Genomic DNA, 10,746 nt, shown 5'->3' with positions numbered 1-10,746 from the left:
ACACTTCTATATTTGCAACCAAGGGAACCTTAAGGAAATTATAAATTCAGTGGTTATTAACCCTTGCTGGTTATTAAAATCATATAGCCAACTTTTAAAAATCAGTTTTTGAACCATAATTATGAAATGGCATCCTTGGATTCCATTCTCATTAGACTCTCTGGATTTTGTTGTGGCTGGAACATCGTCATTAAAAAAAATAATAATAAAAAGAAAGAAAAAAACTAACAAACCTCTTGAGATAATGCTTAACCACTGATATAACCGAAGATAGAAGACACAGACTATGCCATTCATTTCCTTCTGATGCACAGAATTCATGCAAGTAGGCCAACTCTCTCCAAGTTTAGCTTCTCTGGCTGCCACCTGGAAGCATTTTAAGATGCTTTCAGGTCAGAGCTGCCAAAGGCTGGATGCTGCTCATTTGGATCTGGCTTTGCTCACTTGGTTTGTAAGCTGAGCACTTGGAAGGCAGAAGGATGGGCTTGATAAGCGAGGAGAGACAAGTAGCCAGCAATGCTAAGGTGCATTCTCCTGGGACTCACCTGGAGAGATGTGATAAGACATTAGAATGTTGTCAAGGCTGAGACCGCTCTGTAATGGCTCAACTAACCTACCTGAATTAGGCCTAGACTTAAAGCACATTCTTGCTGAGCTACCTCTTACTGACTTATGGGTTGTAGTTTCAAAGAGTGTAATTAAACTCCTCTCACAAAGCCAGCTTTCAGAACTTTCCTACATCTGCTAATTAGAGAGAGCCTGTCACGCCAGTTTCACTAGTAAATTATCTCTGGTCCTGAGTTTAGGGCTCCTGTATCTGTGGTCTGAGAAATGTCTGCTCATCCTATGAAACTTTTTGTTTCTTTATTTCCATAGCATTTGCACTAGTTTTTTATACCTTTACATTCCCCAGACTCACTATGTTGTTTGAATTATTTGTCTCTTTGCTTTTCCTTTCCCTTGAACCTCATCCACTGTTTAAAACACTTCAAAGACTAACATTTTCATCATGGTAACATATATGGTTTAGATGAAGTTGCTGAGCTGCAGAAAGGTGGTCAGGACCTAAGTCCTTTTAGGGTTTCCCACCTATTTATCTTAATGTTCCATATTCTTTTATTACCTTTCAGACCGTTTGTTAAATTGCTTCAAACTTCTTAGGGGCATTACTCCCCCAATCTGTCTTTCAGGTCTTTACATCATTCTCTGCAAGAAACTCCTAGTTGATCCCTCATATATAGCAGCTTAACTAAATGATACTCACCATTCAAATCTTAAATTTAAATTATCTCAGGAAAAAAAAATCCTAGACCCATGGGTTCGTGGGTTTTTCCAGTGTATATTTTAGACCATCTATATTAATATCATTTGGGGGTATGCATTAAAACTTAGCTTTCAAGGTTTTCCTGCAGGTCTATGAATCAGGAGGTCTGAGCCAGACATCTACATTTTGAGCAAACACTCCTGTCAGTGCTTATGAGCTATAAAATTAGAGGGTCACTTTTATAGATGTTTATCTGTTGCCATAGTACCCTAGAATCCCCTTTTCAAAATATATCATCATCATATTATATGTTTATCATTTATTTTTCTCCACTAGATTATAAACTCCATGAGGTTAGTTATGAAGCATCTACCTATAATTTTTCAGACAGATACTAAATACTTAGAATTCAAGGCTTAATAATATATAGACCTTTGTCTCAAATAACTCATAATCCTAAGGCAAGGGCACAGTTGATTTTGCTTTGGTATTGTGAGAGTAAATACACATTCTATTTTTTATTATAGTTTATAAGCATAATGATTGAAGTAATTATTTGTGTTGGCATGAAGTGACATAATCCAGCCTGGCAGGGGTAGTCTGAGAGGACTTTTCGGAGGAGGTGCATCAAACCTTTAGTCTTTCAAAAACAGACACATGAAGAAGAGGTTTATAAAGGAAATTTTAAGCATGGAAACATGAGATTGTATTCTATGTATTTGGGTACCTGGGAATAGCTCTGTGCAGTTCAGTGCTGGGCACAGAGAGAAATTGCAGAAAACAGATCATCAAAGTCTAAGATTTTGAGTTTTATTGTGAAAACCAGTGGGACATAGTGAAAGAAAAATACATGGTGTATAGAAGTTTACTATTTTTTTTATACATGGTGTATAGAAGTTTACTATTAAGGCCAGTTTTCTAGTCAACATCTTTATTATTATAAACTAAATATCTGTTTTTGAGTGATTAAGTGGAATGTCTAGAATCTATGTTTATGTTTTTCATTAATTAATTCATCCAACACATTTCTTGAATACATACTAAACACATCTTCATATTTTATTATCAGTCACATGCCCCTATTAGTTAGGTGGCGTTGTTTTCTATTCTTTATCCTGGGACTCAATGAGATTTAATTACTTAGACAACAGAAAAAATTAGTAACAGAAAGTAAGTATTCAATTTCCGACTTCCTTACAAGTTTTGGTTCTGCTTTTGCTTGGTTCAGCAATACTTAAGTTCCTGTATAGTCATTTTAATATTCATTGATACCTTTTAGATATCTTAGTATTTATTGAGACTTTTTTAGTATTTATTGACACCTAATATTCTAGGGGTCAGTAGTTTAGCATTGGACGAAAGAGAAAAAAATATACTCTGTTCTTTCCAACATTTAGATTATCACAGGGAATAAGAACCTTTTTACTAAAAAGAACTAACTCTTGTTGCCGAGTTAGCTACCCCTACTGATTGGTAAGGCTAAAGGGAAACTTGGTGATAGCAAGGAGGGAGAGCCATTTTCTCTCGGTATCCTGTGTTTTTCCAAGGACAATCACTAAAGGAAAATACTACGTTGGCTGGATGAGGCTGAGATAAGATGAAGCTTCACCTTGATATGAAGAGAATTGAGAGAAGAATATATGATCTGTTAACTATTAGAACTGTTAACTATTAAATGTTTATTAAAGCAAAGCCTGTTGGTATTGGTAAGTCAGTATTCACAGGGCTGAAAAGGTGAAGATCCAGAAGTATTAATATTCTTTTTAAAAATAAACATTGTTGGCAAATCACCATTCCTCCCAGGAAAGGTTAAGTTTGACTAGCTGTAAGAATAGCCGACATTCTGATTTAGATTACCCAAAATGACTTTTTTAAAAACCTGACTCATACTTCCCCTTTGTGAAGGGTTACCTGTCTATCTTTAGATTACTCATTTTTCTGAAGCAGTAAATTCTACCCAATGTTCCTGACTTCTTGAGTTGTAGGAATCAATGAAAATAACATATATGACAGTGTCTTAAATAGTTGCCTGGTGCTAGGTGAGGGATAGGAATGAAGGATTAGTAACTGTTTCACTTAGACGAAATAAGTACAGAGTACCTTGACCCAGACTTTTAGAATGGTCTAAAATCTGATTGGGTCTATGACCCTGGAAATATGAAGTTGTTGACCTTGCTAGATTGTTTTAATGACTCACTTTCCTAAATTCTAAAATCAGGGGTGTGAGTCTGAATCTTCTATTTTACATTTTTTTTATGAAAGTAACATGGTACTATAAGTATTAGATGTTCACTATTGAGAATCAACATGTAATCAACAGGGTCTAGCTAGTTCATTTAAAATAGTTATCATCCTGTCCCAGTCTACCATGGCTGGAGTCACAGAGTAGTGGCATTGAACATGACTGCTAGCAGCAAATAAATTTGAAGCCAGGCACACCCCCTAAGATATCTATTGTAATAGAAAGCCAGAAACAGATTGTAACAGAGACCCGGGGAAAAGATCCCAGAGGAGAAAACCTCCTCTTCTGTCGGCAACCATGTCTGATGATGAGAGATCCTTTACTGTGATTCACAGAATTAATCACCAGCACATAGATGCATTTTCAATAAAACCTCTTTATAAACTTATATTAATAGTACTTGCCAGGGGTGAGATAAAAAGTGAAAGTGCAGAAGTTGCCTGCTCAGCATTATAGGTTATCTCAAAAATGCTGAGAAGAGTAACTGGAAAGGGGAGTTAATGAATCATCTCATTATAAAAATCATGATGGTTTTAAAATAAAGATTTTGTTTATCTTTGAGATTGCAGCTGCCTGAAGGTCTTGAAAAATGACTTGGAGGCTTGTTTGAAAATAACCTTCTATTAAAATGGGAAATGCGAGGCAATTGACCCTATGATGGTTAGCAGGAGATTCTAGGATGTTAGGACTGTGTTCAAGTTCTGTCTTTTCATATATTAATAATATATTAAATACTAGTATATTTAATACCAACAATTAAATATAAATAAATATAAATAAAATGTGTTGCACAATACATTTAAGTATAAACATAGTTATTAAAATATTTGAAAAAGCAAGTTTCAAAAGATACATTCAGAAGGATACATTTTGTATGAAACTTATAGCACACAAATATACAGCAATTTTTATGAACATATTTTTACATTGGTCATTTTTATTTGCCTACACAATTTTTATTTTCTCTGTCTTGGTTACTGGGGTATTTAATTTTGCTCAGGGTTATGGTATGGCCATTTCTTCACTCTTTCTTCAATTATGAACTGCTCTGTAATTATCTTTTCTGTAGCTAGCTTGTTCTGAAGATGTGTGAATGTTTCCTCAGGGTAAAATTTTTAGAAACATAAGTGCTGGGTCACACATTAGTCTCCAAGTTTACTAGGTATTTCCAAATTACTTTTCAAATTATATTTTGATAAAAAATGTATGAGTTCTCATTTCCATCATCTTTGTCAACATTAGTGACAGAATTTTTAATTTTTGTCAAAATAGGAGGTGTGAGGTAGTAGTGTTATTTTTTTTAATACTACTCAGCAATCAAGAATCTAGTATTTTATAAAGCAACTTGGTATAATTGCTCACCATTGTGGCTTATAATATTTTTAATCTTTGATTTTTTAAACTAACTTAATGTTTTAGAGAAATTTCAGGTTCCTAGTAACATTTAGAAAAGGCAGAAATTACCCATATACTCTTCCCTCTCACATGCACAGCCTTCCCTCCAGGCTGCATCATTTGTCACAATTAATGAAGCTGCACTGACATACCATCACCTAAATTCGGTGGTTTGCATTAGCGCTCACTCACAGTGGCTTTTCTCTGGATTTGGACATGTGTATAATGATATATATCCATCGTTATTCTAAACATCCTCCGTGATCCACCTTGTTCTTCCCTCTTTCCACCTATCTCTTGGACACCACTGATCTTTCTGCTGTCTTCAGGATTCTGCCTTTTCCAGGCATGAGTCTGCAGGCTGCGCTCAGAGGCTGAGGCACAGAGCTGCTTGTAGCCAGGCGCTAGGACTGCTGCCACTCTGTTGATTGGGCAGCTACTCTATGAGGCATCAGTCTTGTGACAGGGAGCACTGGGTTACTACGGGGAGGATTGCTGGCCCAGCAACAGGTTAAAACTCGCAGGCTGATGGCCATCTTTTTTTCTTTTTTTCTTTTTTTTTTAATTTTGAGTTTTCCTGTTTTGCTTTTCTTTATTTTTATTTTCTTAATTTTTCAATATTTATTTTATTACGTGGTTAACTTTTGGACAGTATCTGAATCTGCGGTTAGATAAAATACCTTTTCATACTTTGGTGATTTTGTCATTCCTTTCTCTTCAATTACCCATTCATGTCCTTTATCCATCTTTCTATTATTTTTATTTCACTTTAATAATATTTAATAGTCCACAGAGTATTTGCTCACTGTTAGTGATATAAATATCTTCTCCCTAAATCCTTGCATTTCAGTGGTTTTATTGTTTTATACAGATATGTTAGTATTTTGAAGCTAGTCAAATATATCAAACTTGTATTTTTTTTTTGTAATTTTGTGTCTTTATTAAAGATATGCTTCTCTACATAGAATTTTTCTTTTAATAGTTTTGATAACTTGTATTTCAAATTTAGATTCTTAACAGAATGGAATTTATTTTTGTTATGGCAAAAGGTGGGGAACATGATTTTATTTTTGTACATGTGGACAATCTTTTGTTCAAGCATTATCCATTATATGTGTTCCCTCTTCTGCTCCATTTTCCTCACATTCTGTTCCTGCTCCATCAGCACCCTGATATAGAGATTAGAGCTCTACAATTAGAAATCTGGTAGTAAGAGGGCAAGCATTGATCTTCACTAGGAATGTTTGACTGGGATCATTTTCATTTCCATGAAAATTTTAGAATCCCTTTTTCATGAGGTATGATGTAAGCATTTTGACACTAATACCCTTGAATTTATAGATTAATTTTTTTAAGAATCAATAAATCTTTATTATTTCTATGTACATAACTGAGTCCTGGTCTAAACATCAGTTTCCTCCTTTCCTGTCTTTCTGTTTTTCCTTCACACTCATATATTGGTCAACACCTTTAATGCAATGCTAACATAGACAGCTTTCTATGACTCTTGATAAAACAGTGAAGATTTCTAAAGACGCCATCTTTTTGTAGCTAGACTGCTTTGCTATATTTGTTCACTCTATATTTTCTTATTCTCCCTTGCTTAACCCACCTTCCTAGGTTTAAGATAAGGGGAAATTAAATAAACCTCTAATTTTCTCTGAAACTCTACTCAGAGCATTTGGAAAGACCATCCTTTTCCCAGTCCAGGATTCCTGACTTGGCTTCTTTTTTTCCCTAACAGCAGTACTAGAGAAACCCAAATGATACAGTATTAAATACTCAACAAAAGCTGGTGCAAGAGCAGCTCACAAACTCGTTTTATACAGTGTTATCCTTTTTGGCAACATTCATTGCTTTTTGTCTGATGTGGTAGTTGGTAGAACATTGCCATAACCACCTGAAGACTTCGGTAAAGTAAAAATGGGAGATGTGCTTTCTGATGGAAAATCCAGAGAGCTGTTTTGAGTGCGGTGTACTGGTGACTACAAAGAGATCACTTTAGATGCTGTTTTAAACCCCTTCACCCCTTTCTGGACACATGCTTATAAAGCATTCATGCTGCCTCAGTTAGGAAACCATATGGAATGCTTATTCCGTGCTTTCTTATCTCTTCTGCCTACAATCTGACGTTACTAGCACTAAGCTGACATTTTAGACTTCTATTGTCTTATACATTCTAAGACTAATACTGTAGCCACTCCCCCTTCTTTACTGGATTTCATAGGAGACATCAAATACTTGAGTTTTCTTCTGTACTCCCTCCTTCTTTAAAAGTCTGGCAACAACAAAATAAACCTTTCAAGATTTGCTTTATACCTAATCTAAATTCATACCTCACAACAGCAGAAGGATTCATTTCAAGGTAAACTTTAGGTCATTTGAAATAAAACAATCTATGATAAAGTTGCTAATTTCTTTGTTAAAGCCAGTGATTGTATTACACCTTTCTCAATTCCAGGATCATATACGTGATTAATTGGAAGCCAACTAACGCGAACTTTTAATTGTTAAATTTTATGCTGGAAAGCAAACATATAAGAAATCTGGGTTACAAAAGATATTTAGATGAATGCCTTAATAAAACAGAGAAAGACCTATGTTCTATGCTTTATGTACCCAAAGTTACATTTCTGATTCACAAAAAGTGTAGGTGATACAGTATGTCGCAATGAGTATTTTATCATCATAATCATCAGTAGTATTATGTTCTGCTAAAGATGGGAAATTAACTGTTTTTTTTAAAGATTTATTTATTTATTCATATGGAACTGGGGTACAGACCAGAGATGTGGAGGGTGAGAGGATTCACCAGAGACAGAGAGAGGAGCAGAACAGGCAGATCGACGAAGTACACTGCTGAGGGGAGCAGCGGGCGGGCCAGGAGAGGTCTGCCGCGCCATGTGGTCAACTCTGGGGCACGCGGGGATCGAACTCAGGGGGAAGTGGCTTTAGCTTCTCACTGCTGTGCTTTAACCCGCTGCGCCACCAGGGAGGGCCGATTAACTGTTTTTTTAAAATTCAAATTTATTGTAAAAACAAAACAAAACTCAAGCCATCTTAGCCAATGAGCTCTACATTAGCCATGGACTTCAATTAATTAGTATTGATACTATTGTACTCACCAGTTTATAGCACTTTCACTGTCCTATAAAAGTCATACTTGTGATACAGTGTGTGAAAGCAGAGTGATGTTGCCATGGTGTTTATCCTCTGAAACTTAGACATGTGACTCAGTTGTCCCAGTTATCATTTTATTCTGACTGACAGATTTCTCTAGCTTCACAAGTTCAGAGTCCTTATTGTGTTGGAAGAAAACCAAGTATTAATATTTTTAAAAGCTTATATTCAGTCTTTTTCAGCACTGATGTGTCCAACTCCTTTACCATCTTAAAATTCTGCCAGAATGCCTGTTTTGATTGCTCACTCATTTAAATCTTAATCCTTGGGATTTGATCTGTGCCTTTGAGCACAGCAAGGATTTTTATTTTATTAGTAAAAAAAAGTCAGGATTAAAGTAGTGCTTTGGGTGAGGCTGTGCAAAATCCCCACCAGTGAATTTAAATCTTTGAAGACCTTTTGTTCATCTGATGGGACACTTCTCAAAGGTAGGATATTTTGAGTCTGCCTTTAAGTAGCATTCATTAATCAGAATCTATCAAATAGAATGCTGTGCCCCCAAAGTCATAATTCTGTGTTCTTTAGGCAAATCTGTACTTTGGATTCAACAAAAAAGAATATCTAATAAGCAACTTTCTGTATTTAAATGATTTCTGCCCTCTAATACATAATTGACTTACTTTTTGCATTTCAGTTCTTGTTGCCATATTAAATTAAATTGTGCTACAGGTTCTTAAATCTTCCATACCATTGATGTTCTCTTGCCACAAAGTTAGCTTTTTGTTTCCTGCTATTGAGCTGAATTTTATGAAACCATCAGAGTTTGTTTATTTAGATCCTTTCTAGCCTGATCTTCTTGGCTTTTACTTCCCATCATCTGTAGGAACAAATAGCTAAGTTGCTTATAGAGATAAAAACTAAGGGATAGGAAGGACATTTCTATATCAGTAGTTGATACTTAGGTAATCTAAACCTGATTATCAGAAACAGAGAGAGCGTAAACTTAAGACTTCTTCCCCTGCTGTCCACTCATGCCGGCATGGACAGGACAGAGGCCCTTACATTTTGAGGTTGTTGGCTCATATACCGTTCAAATCAGGAGATTGTCTCAGACTTCACTATCCTCTTATGTACAAAGAATTACTGTTTTTCCTTTCCATAATTACAGTGATGTTTATCTGGAAAAAGATTCAGAGTTAAGTGACTCTGCTTTCACTATATCCCTTAATAAATCACAATGAGATGGGAACTAGACATATTTTGTTCACTGCAGCTCCTGAGAGTGGTTTCTAGGGCCTTTGAATGACCCTTGGATAAATTCTTTAGGCAAAAAGTTCACACTGATAGGTGGAAATTATATATACCCTTCCTTGGAAATAACCAAGTCTGAGCATTGACACGATTTTCTGCACTAGCACAGAGAGAGGCACATTGCCTGTGTTAGACTAATCTTAATCCTTATCCTAATCCTAACACTACCTCTGGTGAGCCACTGGCTCTCATGTACACTCTCTTTCCCCCTCTCCTCTGCTACCTCCTCTTTCTCCTCATCTTTCCCTTCTCTCCCTCCTCCCCCCACATCATCAATGGAGAGTGAGAGAAGATGTGTATTCTGCATACACAAAATATTAAAAATGTGTTCATAATTTTACTGCCTGCTGAACCTCTGTAAACCCACATATTTTAGGGACTGTGCACACAGGATTTGTCATGTCTTTTAAAAGACCCTCCTCAGACTTTATGTTTGTGGGGAGATTTCGATAGTCTGAGTGACTATCTATGACATAAAGTATTTTCTATGTAACTTCTATGAAATGAAAAAAGATTGATATTTCTCAAACTTTGTTATTCCTAGGAGTTGGAAAAACACTGTAAAATTCACACAGGTGCTTCTGCAGTGGTGGTCTCACATGTTCTGTTTATGTGAGAGGTACAAGAGGTGTACAAACTAGCCAACATCTGTGCTCATGGGATTGTGATGAAGAGCAGTGCAACAGTGTTCCAGGGGACCCTAAGTTAGGGTCACTCTTCATTCAACTACAGGATAAGGACGGCTCTGTCAGTCACACTGGGTTTCATGTAGACTTCCTGGAGAATCTGGAGAAAAGCTGTCATTTACAGCAGAGGACAAGAGCATACCTGTTACAGTTTGAAGACAGAATAACCTGCCTTTCTAACTCTGCCCCTCGCAAGAGGGAACTTAGAGGACTAATAGAGATAAACAGTTCTAACCAACAAAATATTTAAAAACATATTGATAGATAGGAGAGGTGCAAAAATATCTTGGTCTCAGGAAGCATATTAAAATATGCTGTAAGAAAGGCAAGGAAAATTGCAATGGAAGTTTAGAAAATAATTCTTAGCAGCTGGAGTGAGTATTTGGTCTGTGTTTTGAAGGTTGAGTAGTGTTTGTACACATATTCTATTAGGGAAAACAATCTGAGCAGGTTATCAAAAGCTGGAAAGCACAGAGTATGCTCTACAAAATAGTGTACAAATAATCCATGATTGTTCAGACATCATGGTCCAGTATTATGATGTAAGGAGATCACTTAAGTCTGAAGTTATGAGAAGTTGTTCAAGACCTGCATTTTTCATTTATTAGCTGGAGTAAAGAAAGTTAATTTTGGTTCTGAGGTTTCCAGAAAGATATTAGAATGGATATTTAAAATCCTGCTAGATATTTTTACTGAAAATGTTCTCAAATAGGCAAATTATGGCAATA

The sequence above is a fragment of the Condylura cristata genome, unplaced genomic scaffold, assembly GCF_000260355.1.
Source record: "Condylura cristata isolate star-nosed mole 26May11 unplaced genomic scaffold, ConCri1.0 scaffold00015, whole genome shotgun sequence".
In the NCBI taxonomy this organism is placed as follows: domain Eukaryota; kingdom Metazoa; phylum Chordata; class Mammalia; order Eulipotyphla; family Talpidae; genus Condylura; species Condylura cristata.
Note: the sequence above shows the minus strand (reverse complement) of the source record.